The following is a 13,910-nucleotide window of genomic DNA, read 5'->3' as shown; positions in this document are numbered from 1 at the left end:
TTAAAAGAAATAACTAAGAGAAACTCTAGCCAAGGGTGTACTTCAGAAATGGTTCATGCAACTGATCATTGATTCAGAGGTAATTCCAACATTTATTAATAGATTGGTTATAGTTGTCTCGCACGCGCTAAACAACCAACCCTTCCTTAATTTATCGATAGCTAAGGTACGACCGTTAGCTATTTCTCTAACCCAAAAACAACCCTAGGTACGACCGTAGGATTTAATTTCCAGATTGCATTAATAATTAGAAAGGCCCAATCCTAACCAATAAACACGCTACGAGGGTTTATTTAAGCTAGATCATATATTCCCCTGACATAAACCCAATTATATCAGCTGCTACTGGGATAGAGGTAACGAACAATTACGGATTCAATTACCCCTATTTAGCAAAATAGTCTCTATGAATAATTAATTATTGCGCACTAATCAATCATACATAAGAACTATAGCAATTAAGAGCAGGGAGTATATAAATACCAATAAACGGAGAAAATAATTAACAACGGCTTAGATCTCACAGTAATCGATGAACCAATTCGTCAGTTGCCCCCTTGACTAGAATTTGGGATTTAGTTCCTCATTAGTGGAGATTAGGCCGCGCGTGGAGAATTGAGAAAGGTTTGCAACTCGATTCTCCCGCTTCGGTCCACCACAGGAGGAAAAAAACCCGAGATTGTTTCTGCTCTCCAATTCAATTCACGCAAGGTAGGACAACCAAAAGCAAAGTCAACAATGGCGGCTCCTTTAAGCTTTCCTTCTTCTCCCACACAAGAAACATACGAGAGATTGGAGAATTGTTTTTATTTCTCAATTTGGTCAAAGAACAATCAAAAGCTCACAGGCATCCCAAAGTCAACAGAAGTGGCTATCGTCTGCTACCTTTTTCTACAAAGCTGCGGCTCTCTCGTCTCATTCCAGAGCAAAGGAAAAACTCTCTTTCTAACCTAAGCCGCGCGAGAGATAAATACAATCCCCCACAATAGCCGAAAAATTGTTACTTCCTTCAAAATTGCAGCCAGACTCCCTAGAAATATATTAAAATAAAATCTATTACAATTAGGTTTCTTCAGCTTCTCAAACGGGCCCCACGTCCGATGAATCTTCTAAAAGTTGAATTTAAGCACTTTTCAGCGACCATTCCTGCAATTAGCACCAAAACAAAATATCAGTAGAATCCACCCAATTAACGAAAATATTTAGTCAATTAATTGTGCAATAATGCCCAAAATACCCACTAAAATGCAACCTATCACCCAAATATTACAAAAAACCTCATAAACGGCCCAAACGGACAAAACACGTTTAAAAGCCTTCCTTCTACAAAAAGAAATACCAGTCCAAACAACCATTACTCATACAGCCACCTCAAATCACAGGGTCAACCCTACGTCCAATCATTTGTCACAAATGCCATAAACTTGGACATATAACCTGATACTGCAAACTTAGCCAAAAAATTAATGCCTTGGGATTGGAAGACCAGGTTAAAACTCAAATATCAAATCTTCTGATAGAATCAGGAACTGACGATTCTAAAAGAGAAGAAGATTATGTCAACCAATTAGAGGATGATATTTCAACCTCTTCTTGCTCTCAAACTACTAGTGATAAAGAAGAAAAAGGTCCTACATTCAATGTATTGACTAAGGATCAAAACCTTCTCCTTGATATCATTGAAGACACCCCTGAAATAGAGAAAAGACAACTCTACCTAAACAAATTCAAAGAGTCTTTAAACCAAGCCACAAATTCTTCAAATCCCTTAGTCAAAGACCCAAGAATTCTGAAAACCTACAACCTCACAGATATTTTTGATCGGTTTCTCTCCGAACCCATTAAGCCCTGGACTCTTCAAAATCTTCATGCAGAAATTTATCTTCTCAAAGAAGAAATTAGAACAATTAAGGCCAAACAAGAACTTAACAGCCTTGTTCTTTAAAACCTAATACCAATTGAAGAACCTACCAATTAGGATGATACTGAGTTCTTAAACCAATTGTCTAAAAACCCAAGGAAGATAAAGATTACTTGGTCCAGATACAATTACTAATTAGCAATAATTATGTAATTAAAACTGAAGCCCTGTTTGATACTGGGGCAAACCAAAGTTGTATCCTTGAGAACCTTGTCCCATTTCAATTCTTTGAATAAACCAAGGGGGTGGATCTAACCCAATCCAAACTAAAACCCATAGATCTATCCTTAACAACTCGTATACTAGAATCCTCCCACAAACCCTCAACAGAATCCATAGAATCATCAATCTATATGTCCATATTAGGATCTCTAGATCCATAAAAATTCTTGAAAAACAAAAAATAGATCTACCAGATTCTTCCATAGATCTATTAAACCCAGTTAAATTACCAAGCCAAAAATCTCTGACACTCAGCCAACCAACAAACAATTTTCACAATACTAATAGTCTTGATACAGGAAAAGACTCCACAATAAATGTCTTGACTAAAACTAGTACCAAACATATAACTGTCAAAGACCTTCAAGCAGAAATTGCTTCTTTGGTACGAGAAGCTAAAACAATTGACAATAAAGCCCAAGTAATTATTAAAAGTACTACTAAAATCTCTTTTCAAACTCTTACCAAATCTATGGTTATTAGAGAACCACAAACAAATATTATCTCCTCAAACAAGAAACCCAATCAGTTAAGATGTAAGAATGGTGTATATGAATTGTGTTGGGTTTGAGGGATATTTATAGCAAATTTTACATGTTACAGTACTCACAACAGTGATTTTTATTGTTTGTTACAGTGTACAGTACCATTACAGTGCATGCTACAGTGCATAGTTTGTCTTTTTGTTACCATATTTACACAGTAACTTGCTGGACTGTTATAGTGACTTTCGATGCTACAGTGGGAATAATATTTTTTGTTCTTATTGAGCCATCCTGATCTCTTATTTGTTTTCTGTCGGTCTTATGGATTTAGCAAATGGTCACAGATAATTCTTGTTTTGTTTCCTAAAGCAGTTTGTCATATTCAGGTGTTTGTATTCCCCATTCCTTAAGCTAGTGCCAGTTGAGGATTAATCTTTGGATTTTTCTCTGTTTCATGAAGCTTGGGTCCTTCAAATTGTGGGCTGTATAGTTTGTTGATTTTGCAGCAATTTCGTCATATTTATGTCTGAGATGCAGAGGGATGCACTAACCTATTTTGGTGTTGTAGAATACAATATCGAAGTGTCTGATTTTGTCTTTCCTGCATTATTGTTTATAGGAATAATAATCTTTTGAGATGTGTAGGATCGTATCATCAGTAAGTTTGGGAAGTATCCAATTATTGATTGTTCTGGATGTTGGACTTGTTATCTTCCTACAAAACAGAATTTATTAGTTTTAAAGGTTTAGAGAAGGGTAAGAGGGCATTGGGATCAAGAAGTTGAGGTATTATGCCCTCGTTTGTGGTTAAACAAGTTTATGAATAAAGGATATTCCGAGTATAATGTTATTAGTTAATTTTTTGGTTAGGAAAAAGGTATCTGGAATGGATAAAGAGGAGAACTGGATTTGAACATTTGTCAGTTTAAAACTGACTTCAAGTTTAGATCCATTGGCTCTCATGAGTCCTTCCTTGGTTTGCTCAAAGAATTTAGGTGGGACAAGATTTTCAATGATACAACTTTGGTCTATCCCGATATCAAATTGACAGGTTGTCGAAACCTGCACAATAATAAAATTAAACCTAATTGCCAGTTAAAATGACCAAAATCCAATTCCAAGTACTGGAGCAGGGACTCTAGGTGTGCAATGGGTTACTTGATTCACCCTGTTCCCGAAGAGTTTGCTTGATCCGATATACCCGAATGGAATGGTTATTTCTTTTCACAAATAATTATGAATTTGTAGACAGGGCAAGTAGGGTCATATCCACAGGGACTGGGTATATTTGTTTCTTAAGAAATCCAAAGTAACACAGGAGGTGATTTTGTAGGAACAACGACAATTAAATAAATTCAAATAAGAAAATAAAAATAAATGACTAACTAGAAATTAAACCACGATTCACTGAACTTAGAATAATTAAAGGCCTAAATCAATTAAAACAAGAAAACAATTAAAAATAAAATAAAGTAGGCAACTAAAAGTCAAATAGCAATTCACTAAAATCAAGGTAATATTAATTAAAGATCTAGCCAAGGATTAACTTCAGCAATAGTTCACCTAATTGATCATCGAAGCAAAGGCAATTCCAATTATTTATCAATAAATAAGTTATAACTACCAAACAAGCGATGGCAGTCAACCCCTCCTTACTGTGTCGGTGATTAAGGTACGCCCGTTAATCACTGCTCTAATTAGGAAATAATCCTAGGTACGCCCGTAAGATTTAATTCCCCAATTACCTTACGTATTAGAGGAGCTCTATTCTAATCAAATAACGCACTACCAGGGTTATTTCAGATTAGCCCGCGTATCCCCCCGACACAAACCTAATCGTGCCAGTTATCACGAATTTAAGGCAATTAAACAATTACGGGATTTAATGCCCTAATTGACAGTAGGTTACCAAATCAATTAATTATCCGGGTCCAAGACAATCAATTAATTGAATAACCATAAGCATAGCAATCAAGGAATATGCGAATACCAATAAATAAAAGGGAAAGATTAAATTAAATCGATCTCACAATTTTTAGGCAACCCAAAGTATCCGTCGTTTCTTGACTAGAATGAGAAAATTAGTTCATATTTGATGAACTAAGTCCACGAGAAATTGAAACAAGAGTCGCCGCCATGGTCACAAAAACTGGGAAAATGCAATTCGTCTGCGCAATGGAGAATGATGACACTACAGAGGAGAATTCAATACTTCCACTTTTTCCTAACATCCGCGGGAAGCTAGAATGCTAAAAAGCAAGGAAGACAAAGTCAAAGAAAGCGGCTCCAATTTTTGCTCCTGACATGCGTGGAGACAAAAACTACAATAAGCTAACAAGGAAAAGTCAAGAACTAGAGCTAAACTCTCCTGCCATGCGCCTGAGTTCCTAATCTCAAGTCTACAAGGGAAGAAAAGAATTTCATGCTAAGCTAGAAGCTGCCCCCTTTCTGCTGCGCAATTTTCCTCTATATCCCCCTGCTCCTTGCGGCGGCCCCAGGAAAAAAAACGCTTTGACCAAAATGACCGAAAAGGGCTTGTGTCCCTTTTTCCAAAAATACCCTTGCAAGCCTTCTATTTGATTTCTTTCCCGATGACTGTTAAAACAGCAGTGATTGTGATATTTTTTCTCTACTCCCTGAAATAAGTGCAAATTACGAAAAGTGAGTAGAATCCAGCAATTAATCCACATCAAGTCAGGTAATAGGGGAAATTAATAATAAAATAAATGATAAAATTGCAACCTATCACAAATAGGGCTTCAGTTTTGATTACACAATTATTGCTAATTAGTAATTGGATCTGAACCAAGTGATCTTTGTCTTCTTTGAGTTTTTTAGATAATTGGTTTAAGAACTCAGTATCATCTTGATTTGTAGGTTCTTAGCTAGTATTAGGTTTTGAAGAACAAGGCTGTTAAGTTCTTGTTTGGCTTTGATTGTCCTAATTTCTTTTTTGAGAAGATCAATTTCTGTTTGAAGATTTTGAAGGGTCAAGGACTTAATAGGTTTGGAGGGAAATCGATCAAGATTTTTTGTAAAATTGTAGGTATTGAAAATTCTTAGATCTTTGGCTAAGGGGTTTGAAGAATTTGAGGATTGGTTTAAGGATTCTTTGAATTTGTTTAGGTAGAGTTGTCTTTTCTCTGTTTCAGGAGTGTTTTCAATGATATCAAGGAGAAGGTTTGGATCCTTCGTCAATACATTGATTGTAGGACCTTCTTCTTCATTGTCACTGGCACTTTGAGAGGAATAAGGCGTTGAAATATCATCCTTTAACTGATTGACATAATTTTCTTCTCTTTCAGAATCATCAGTTCCTGATTCGATCAGAAGACTTAATATTTGTGTTTTGTTCTGACTTGCTAGTCTTAGGTTGGATTTGTAGTGTTAGGCTATATGTTTAGGGTTATGGGTTTTGAAAGTGGAGAAGACTAGTTGTTTTACAGGAAAGAAACGATTTTCTATAGGTTTGGCTTGTTTATTAGGCTTGGTATGGTAGCTGGATAACCCAAACTGTTTGCAAATGGATCCAAGGCTTTCTTGTTGGGTTTGTTCTTCTGCTAGTCTTTTGGGAGACTAGCTTGCTTGTTGGATCTGTCCATGAGTTGTTTCCTTCCAAGGCTTAATATTCTTGTGTTGAGATTTGAGAAAGCCTTTGAGGAAATTTTTCCTATGAACCTTGTTTTTATCTAGCATTGTCAAGAATATATGACGATATCTACTGGAGTTTGGGAATAGTTCTGGATCATTAGATGTGAGTATATCCAGGATATCTTCAATATTGAATATCACTGTATCTAGGAGGATGTTCCTGTCTTGATTCATCCATTTTGATTGTGATAATGTTTTCGTCTTCCATGATGAGATGTTCTTTTCACCATTTTTTGAATTGCCCAATAAATCTTGTGAATAGAATATGGGCACTTGACTGATTGTAATTGGTGTTTATCGTCTGTTGAGATATTGTAAGAATATTATTTTTGAATACTCCGTCTATGCTCTATCTAAGGATGTTGTCTGTATTATATGACTGTCGAAGGTTATTGGATTTTGTCTTGAAACTATCAGAATGGATTGTTTGGGGATGATATGGATTTTGGGTATGTTTTCTCGGTCAGGAGTTGACGGGCTTTTAATATAAGTACAAGTTTAAATCCAATTTATACCCGTTTGACTGCAAGTATACAGGTCAACTAGTAGTTTTAGGCAAATATCGAGTTGATCCCACGAGAAAAATTGGACATTTACTGGCACTACTAAAGCCTTTCTATTATTTAGACGATCAATGAATTAAAAGGAATAAAACTACGCAAAACTTATGCAAGATAATAACAAATTAAAGCTCCTTATGTTATGGTACTCCTAATTCCTCATGCAAGTGCTACTTTTGGATCATTGAATACTACTATCTCGGCTAGTTATGGCGTAATTTCCTTATGAATATAAAACCTACTCTCGTAGTGAATCAACTATACTTATAACTAATCCATACCTACTCTCGTGGCTATGAAATTAGCTACAAGTTAATTACCTCTATGAAATTACATGAAATGAATCACTAAAGCCACAAAGGTGCATCTCTACTCTCGTGAGTGTACGCTCTAGGTTTAGCACTTCTTGAACTAGTATTAAATCTCAATTTTCATTGAAGAAACAACACCTTTAGATAATCATAATTAGTGGTACCAAGTTAATCATGATTTAAAGAGATAAAGTGCTAAATAACTTGCTCAAAATAATAGCATCAAATAGCCAATTAATAAACACTAACAATCATAAAAAGTTCAACCAATCCCAAGGCATAAACTTTAGAAATACATCAGAACATATAAATCCATAACTTGTATATTAACTAAACTTGGAATCAAGTACAAAAGATAAAGAGTTGGAAAGGAATGTAATCCTTGTCACATGAGTTCATCTCCTTGCCTTCTTCATCCTCCAACCTCTTCTTCATCTAGCTAATAAACAAGAAAGATGAACTAACTAGCTAAACTATTCTATACTATACTAACCTAACACTAAGAAAATGTAAGCACTACATTTTTGTGGCAATTCTTGCACTCTCCAAGCTCTACTTAATCTTGAAAGTCCATGGCTATTTATAGAGAACTCTAGTCAAGAAATGAGGCTTCAAACATCACTTTTACAGCTGCAAAGTTGGTATCACATGTCCATCAATAGTTGTGACTTATTGGAGGAGGAAACAAGTTGTGCAAGTGGGGAGCAGCCATTTCTGACCGGAATCTAGCCACAAATCCGGCCATAATCCGGTCGGATTGTCAGCCAGATTTCTCCCCTGTCTTTCTTTGCAATTTTTATCCAGTCTTCAATGCTGCTCCAATTCTGCTTCAACTTCAACTGAACTTTTCTTGATAATAGAAGCTGAATTAACTCTTGACCAAAACATGAAACTTATAGTGCATTGAGTTAGCTTTCCAATGAATAAAGAATCACCTCATTTGTATTCGTGTAGGCTGAGAATGATAGAAATACCCTTGACTGGTCAGACCCTTGTTTCAGATTCGACCAATAGAAATTGGATACTGTAATTCAGCTTTTTGACATGGAAAACCTTCAAACTGGATTAGATGTCTTCATATGAATTGTATATCTATCTCTTATCTTCAAAATGGCTCAAGAATCATTTCAATCTGATCAATATAGCTCAAGTTATAGCCGAAATACGAAGATGTATCAAAGCTATCAACTTTCCTTTTTCATCCAAATGAAGTATATTTTCAACTCCTATACAAATTATGGACAAAATACAAGTAAAAAGTGACATAAACCTCATTTGATCACTTAAGAGCATTTTACACCAATTATAGCCAAAATGATCCATTTTCTTCCTACAATATTGCCAAAGTGACTAAAAATAATATAAAATATCATTCAAATATAACGTAAATTAGTCACTTATCAGGAGTGTGACCTTGTATGAAAGGGTTTGGATATGGTCCATTTAGGGTAGAAGATCCTTTTTGTATGTGTCAATCAAGGGAATTTTTTGGGGGTTTAAATGGGATAAGAAAGGATTATCTAATCCTAGCCTTTTGGTCTTCTGATTGGTGTGAAGGTTTGAAAGGTAAAATTAAAAAATAGATATTTGTAAGAGGAGTTTTAGGGATAAACTGGGTAAAGATTTTAAATAAATCTTTTCTAGACATTGGATAGTTTGTAAGAATATCCTTGGCATGTGTATAGGATGTTTGTTCATCTACTTTGATCTCAACTTCATCAATGACCAATTTTGTTGATAAAGAGTCTGCCTGAATCTCTCGTTTGGTAGTCTGCTTCCATCCCACATCATTTGTTTGAATGGAGGGATGGTCAATCCACTTCTTTGGAGAATATAAAGACTGAATGTATTGTTTTTGCTTGATCATCTCGAACATCACCCTTCCTGTGATGTTGATTTGAGATCTAGCCAAATTTGTTTGAGAAGATACTTTTTGTTTCTGAGACTGTTTGTCTGGTCTGTTAAAGATCCACGTCTCTTTTGTTTGTCCCGTGTATTTGCTGGAAAACCATGTTTCTTGTGTATAAGATTCCACCTTAAGGCTTGGGTACTTGATACTAAGTACCTTCAACTTGTCAAGCTACAATTTTTTGAATATTATGAAAGAATATATAGATAATTTGACTTTCTTCCATAATTTCTTCCTGATTTTTATTTTCCATCGACGTTTTTTGAAAAATTGGTTTGCAAGTTAAACTTCCAGAATCATGGGATAAATAATTATGTAATAATTAGCAATAATTATGAAATCAAAACTGAAGCCCTATTTGATACCAGGGCAGATCAAAATTGTATCCTTGAAAATCTTGTCCCATCTCAATTCTTTGAACAAACCAAGAAAGGACTCAGGAGAAAGTCCGAATACAATTACTAATTATTAATAATTATTTAATCAAAACAAAAGCCCTATTTGATACAGGGGCAGACCAAAGCTATATTCTTAAAAATCTTATTCCAACTCAATTTTTAGAAAACCTTAGAATAACCAACAATCCCAAATTTGTTATCAGTTTCAAATTTTCAAATATCCAAAATCAATTCTTAGATACTTTCATTTTTACCAAGTATCAGACTAACCATATTATAATAGGAACATCCTTTCTCAATCAAATAGTTTCTTTTGAACAAGGATTGATTGCTCGATGCGAGCAATTTTAGTTTGAAGATCATCTACTGGTTTGTTGTTTAAAGAAGTTTTGAGAAGACTAGAGTTTGCTTTGTAAAAAGAAGCCATAAACAAAGACAAGTAAATAGTTAAATAAACAAATAAAAGTAAACAAATATCCTGAAATTAGTCTGGTATCAGAGCCAGCAGGGGAAGTGAGGTGATGGATGTCTTTTTTTTGCTAATTATGATGTTGGTAGTGTAGATCTATAAGTTTAGATCTATCGATGAGATTGCTTAATTTCGTGATTACTATGTTTTTCTATTTATGATCTTGTTAGTGTAGATCTACAAGTTTAGATATGTCTATCTGATGAGACTGGCTAACTTCGTGATTACCATCTAATGTATTCAAACTTATTATAGTATTGATAGTATCGATCTATGAATTTGAAACTATTTGATGGACATAAAACCGTGTAATTGCCAACCTCTGGTCCAGGCAGTAAGGCCATGGGATTTGGTAGTAAGACCTGTAGGGATGTTGAGGTTCCTATGGTTTGAGATTCCGGACGGTGAAGGGTTCAAAGGATCAGATCTGGTTTCGTAGGTTCATACTACTAATACTACAACTTTGTTATAGTCGTTATGTATAGTTAATCTTTCTCAAAGGGTTAGATCTATTCTTGTAACATCCTCACTATCTTTATTATGATGGAAATATAGTTGTCATGCATAATTAATCTTTCTCAAAAGATTAGATCTATTCTTGTAGTGTCCTCACTATCTTTGTTATAATGGTTTAAAGAAATATAGCTATCCTCCATGGATCCTGAAGGATTCAGTGCCAAATGGAAGAGGAATATAAGGTTGTATATTTTAAAGTTATTTGTTTAATTATTTAACTGTTTATTTATCTGTCTCTGTTTATGGCTTCATTTGCTAAAACAACTCCAGCTCTCCCAATTCTTTTTCAACCAATAAACTAGAAAATAATCTTCAAACCAGAGTTCCTCGAATCGAGCAATCAATTCTTATTCAAAAGAGACTTGAAAACAAACTTCCTGAATTTGAAATTGATAAACAAAAACTTAGATCTGAATTCTTTGCAAACCACAATCAGCCCAAAAGAAAACAATTTTTTGAAAAATACCACAGAGAAAACCCAAAAAATGTACAAGAAAACTTTTATGATTTTTTAAGAAAAACAAAACAACATATTCATTTCTTTGACTGGTATAAGTCTCAAATATCTTAGGTGTCTACACCAGAACTCATAAATCCGGTTCAAACTACATGAAAAATTGTGCCTAAAACCACAAATATTCATAGATCTACATTAGACTCTGTAGATCTAGACCAAACTATATCAAAATCTGCATCCTCTATGTCAAAAACTTAGGACACCACAATAGATCTCGTGGATCCAGCCCAATCCAAGTCAAAATCCATAGATCTGTCTCAAACAACTCATACATTAGAATCCTCTTAAAAACTCTCAGCAGAGTCCGTGGATCCATCGAAATCAATCCATATAGGATCTGTAAACCTGCCAGATCCACAAAAATTAGCAAAAAACAAACTTATAGATCTATCAAATTCTCTCGTAGATCTATCAAATCTAGTTGAAGTACCAAACCAAGAATCTATCGGAAGTTCAAAAATTTTGGTATTCAGTCAAATAAACAATACTAATAGTCTTGGTACAGAAAAAGACACGGGAGACATAAAAGACTCCACAATAAATGTTTTAACCAAAACTCAACCCAGTATAAAACCTATAATTACCAAAAATCTTCAAACAAGAATTGCGGAAGATAAAGTCCAAGCAATCATTAAAGGAGGTATCACTAAAAATCCTTCTCAACCTCTTACCAAACCTGTGGATATTAGAGATCCACAAACAAAGATTATCTCTTCTAAACGAGAAACTCATTCAAATAAAATCACTGATTCTTCACAAACATTTATCTCAACCCTGTCCAATCTCCCCTATAGAAGTACAAGCAGTAAACTTATTATCAGAAAAATTCAAAGGAAAATTCTATAAATAATAATCAGGAAGAAATTCCTGAATTATCTATATATTCTTTCATAACCTTGCAATCGGATAAGCTAAAGGTACTTAGTATCCAGTATCCAAGCCTCAAGATGGAATCTTATACAGAAGAAACGTGGTTTTCAAACTTATACAAGGGACAAACAGAGGAGACATGGATCTTTAACTGACTAGACAAAGAGTCTCAGAAACAGGAAGTATCTTCTCAAACAAATTTGGCCAGATCTCAAATCAATACCAGCAGAAAGATGATGTTCGAAATGTTTGGGCAAAACCGATACATTCAGCCTTTATATTCCCTAAAGAAGAGGATTGACCATCCCTCCACTCAAGCAAAAGAGATAGGAAGGGGACAGGCTACTAAACAAGAAATTTAGGCAGAATCTTCATCAACAAAATTGGTCATTCATGAAGTTGAGATCGAAATTGATCAAGGAGCAGCCTACAAGCATGCAAAGGATATTCTTTCAATCTATTCAACATCTGGAAAAGATCTATTTAAAATCTTTATCCAATTTATCCCAGAAACTCCTCATACTTTTTTTTTTTTTTACGAAACGATAGGAATATATATATCACTTGAGCCAAAAGTATTTACACCCTAGCAAAGGCTCGAAACATACACTGTGCATCTAGCACAATAGACTGGGATTAACCCATTCTACATCTTGATAACTGCTCAAAGCTTGAGCATAGAAATAAACACTAAGATCATTACTATTGCCTATGTCTAGGTAAAAGGAGCATTTGTAAAACATGGAGCTCAGCTCACGAATATCTTGTATCACAGTTGCTATTCTTCCAGCTATTGGTTTTGTTCGCTGGATTTGCTGAAGCAAACTTTTGTCAGGAACTCCTATGTTAATCAGTCGCCAACCTTGTTCTGCTGCCTTAATTTGGGCAAGTTTGACACCTTCAACCAAGTGTTGGAGATGGTTGTCCACTGCCCTTTCTCTCATAGACCAAGCCATTAGTTCCCGTTGTCTTCCATCACACGCTACAATACCATACCCAACAACTTTGTCCTCTTTGCTCCATTGCACTGCAATTCGCATACTAGTTCCTAGGGCTATGGAGTGCTCTTGCTGCTCTTCCTCCTGTTCCCTGTGTTGCTAAGCTACTACTGGTTTCCCAATGCTCCATTTCCTAGCTTTCCCTGCTGCATTTTCAAACTCACACCATGCATTGCATGCTTTGTTTACAACTGTAGTTGGATCCGTACCTTTGTTGCTGAAAACCTTGTTGTTCCTACTTTTCCAAATCTGCCACAAGATATATGTCGTGAGGCCTATATGAGCTTTCCCTTGAATCCTACTTCTAGTTTCAGAAACTGCTGCCCACCAATCTTTGAATTTATCCGACTTGTGTTCGATACCATCCCAGTGGATAGGAGCTAGTTTCCAGATGTCCTTAACTTTGCTACATTTAAGTAACATATGTTCCAGTGTTTCCACTTCTTCTCCACACATTGTGCATGTAGGGTCTCCAACTTTGATTCTTCTCCAAATCAGTTCCTTGACTGGTACTGCATCCGAGAGACCTTTCCATATAAACATCTTGACTTTGTGGCTGATGTTTAAGCTCCACAGTATCTTCCACACTTGCTGGCTTAGTGAACTACAGCTCGATTCTGCTCCCTCACTTTCTTTCCTAGTCTCTTCCTTCCTCCTATTCCTTGCCATTTTGTATCCCGACTGTACAGTGTACTCCTCATTTGGGTTCCCTATCCAGAAAGTATTATTGTCTCTTCTCGTAATGCTGATAGGAATTTTCAAAATATTATCTGCATCCTCTTTGCAAAAGGTCTTGAAGATGAGAGGTTTATTCCACCTGTAATGACTAATCAGGTCAGCAACTTTGTTAAGCATGCATTCTTGTGGTTTGGCAGTGACTGGTTTCCCTTTGGAATTGTTTGGAATCCATTGGTCATTCCAAATACTGGTTTTCTTCCCATTTCCTATTCATCTTCTCAATCCCCACCAAAGGGTCTCTCTGCTGCTCATTATGCTTTGCCAGAACCATGATGCATTCTTAGGAACTATGCACTCCTAGATGCAGCTTTTAGGAAAATACTTTGCCTTTAGCACCTTGCTAGA

The sequence above is a fragment of the Coffea eugenioides genome, chromosome 3, assembly GCF_003713205.1.
Source record: "Coffea eugenioides isolate CCC68of chromosome 3, Ceug_1.0, whole genome shotgun sequence".
NCBI lineage: Eukaryota > Viridiplantae > Streptophyta > Magnoliopsida > Gentianales > Rubiaceae > Coffea > Coffea eugenioides.
Note: the sequence above shows the minus strand (reverse complement) of the source record.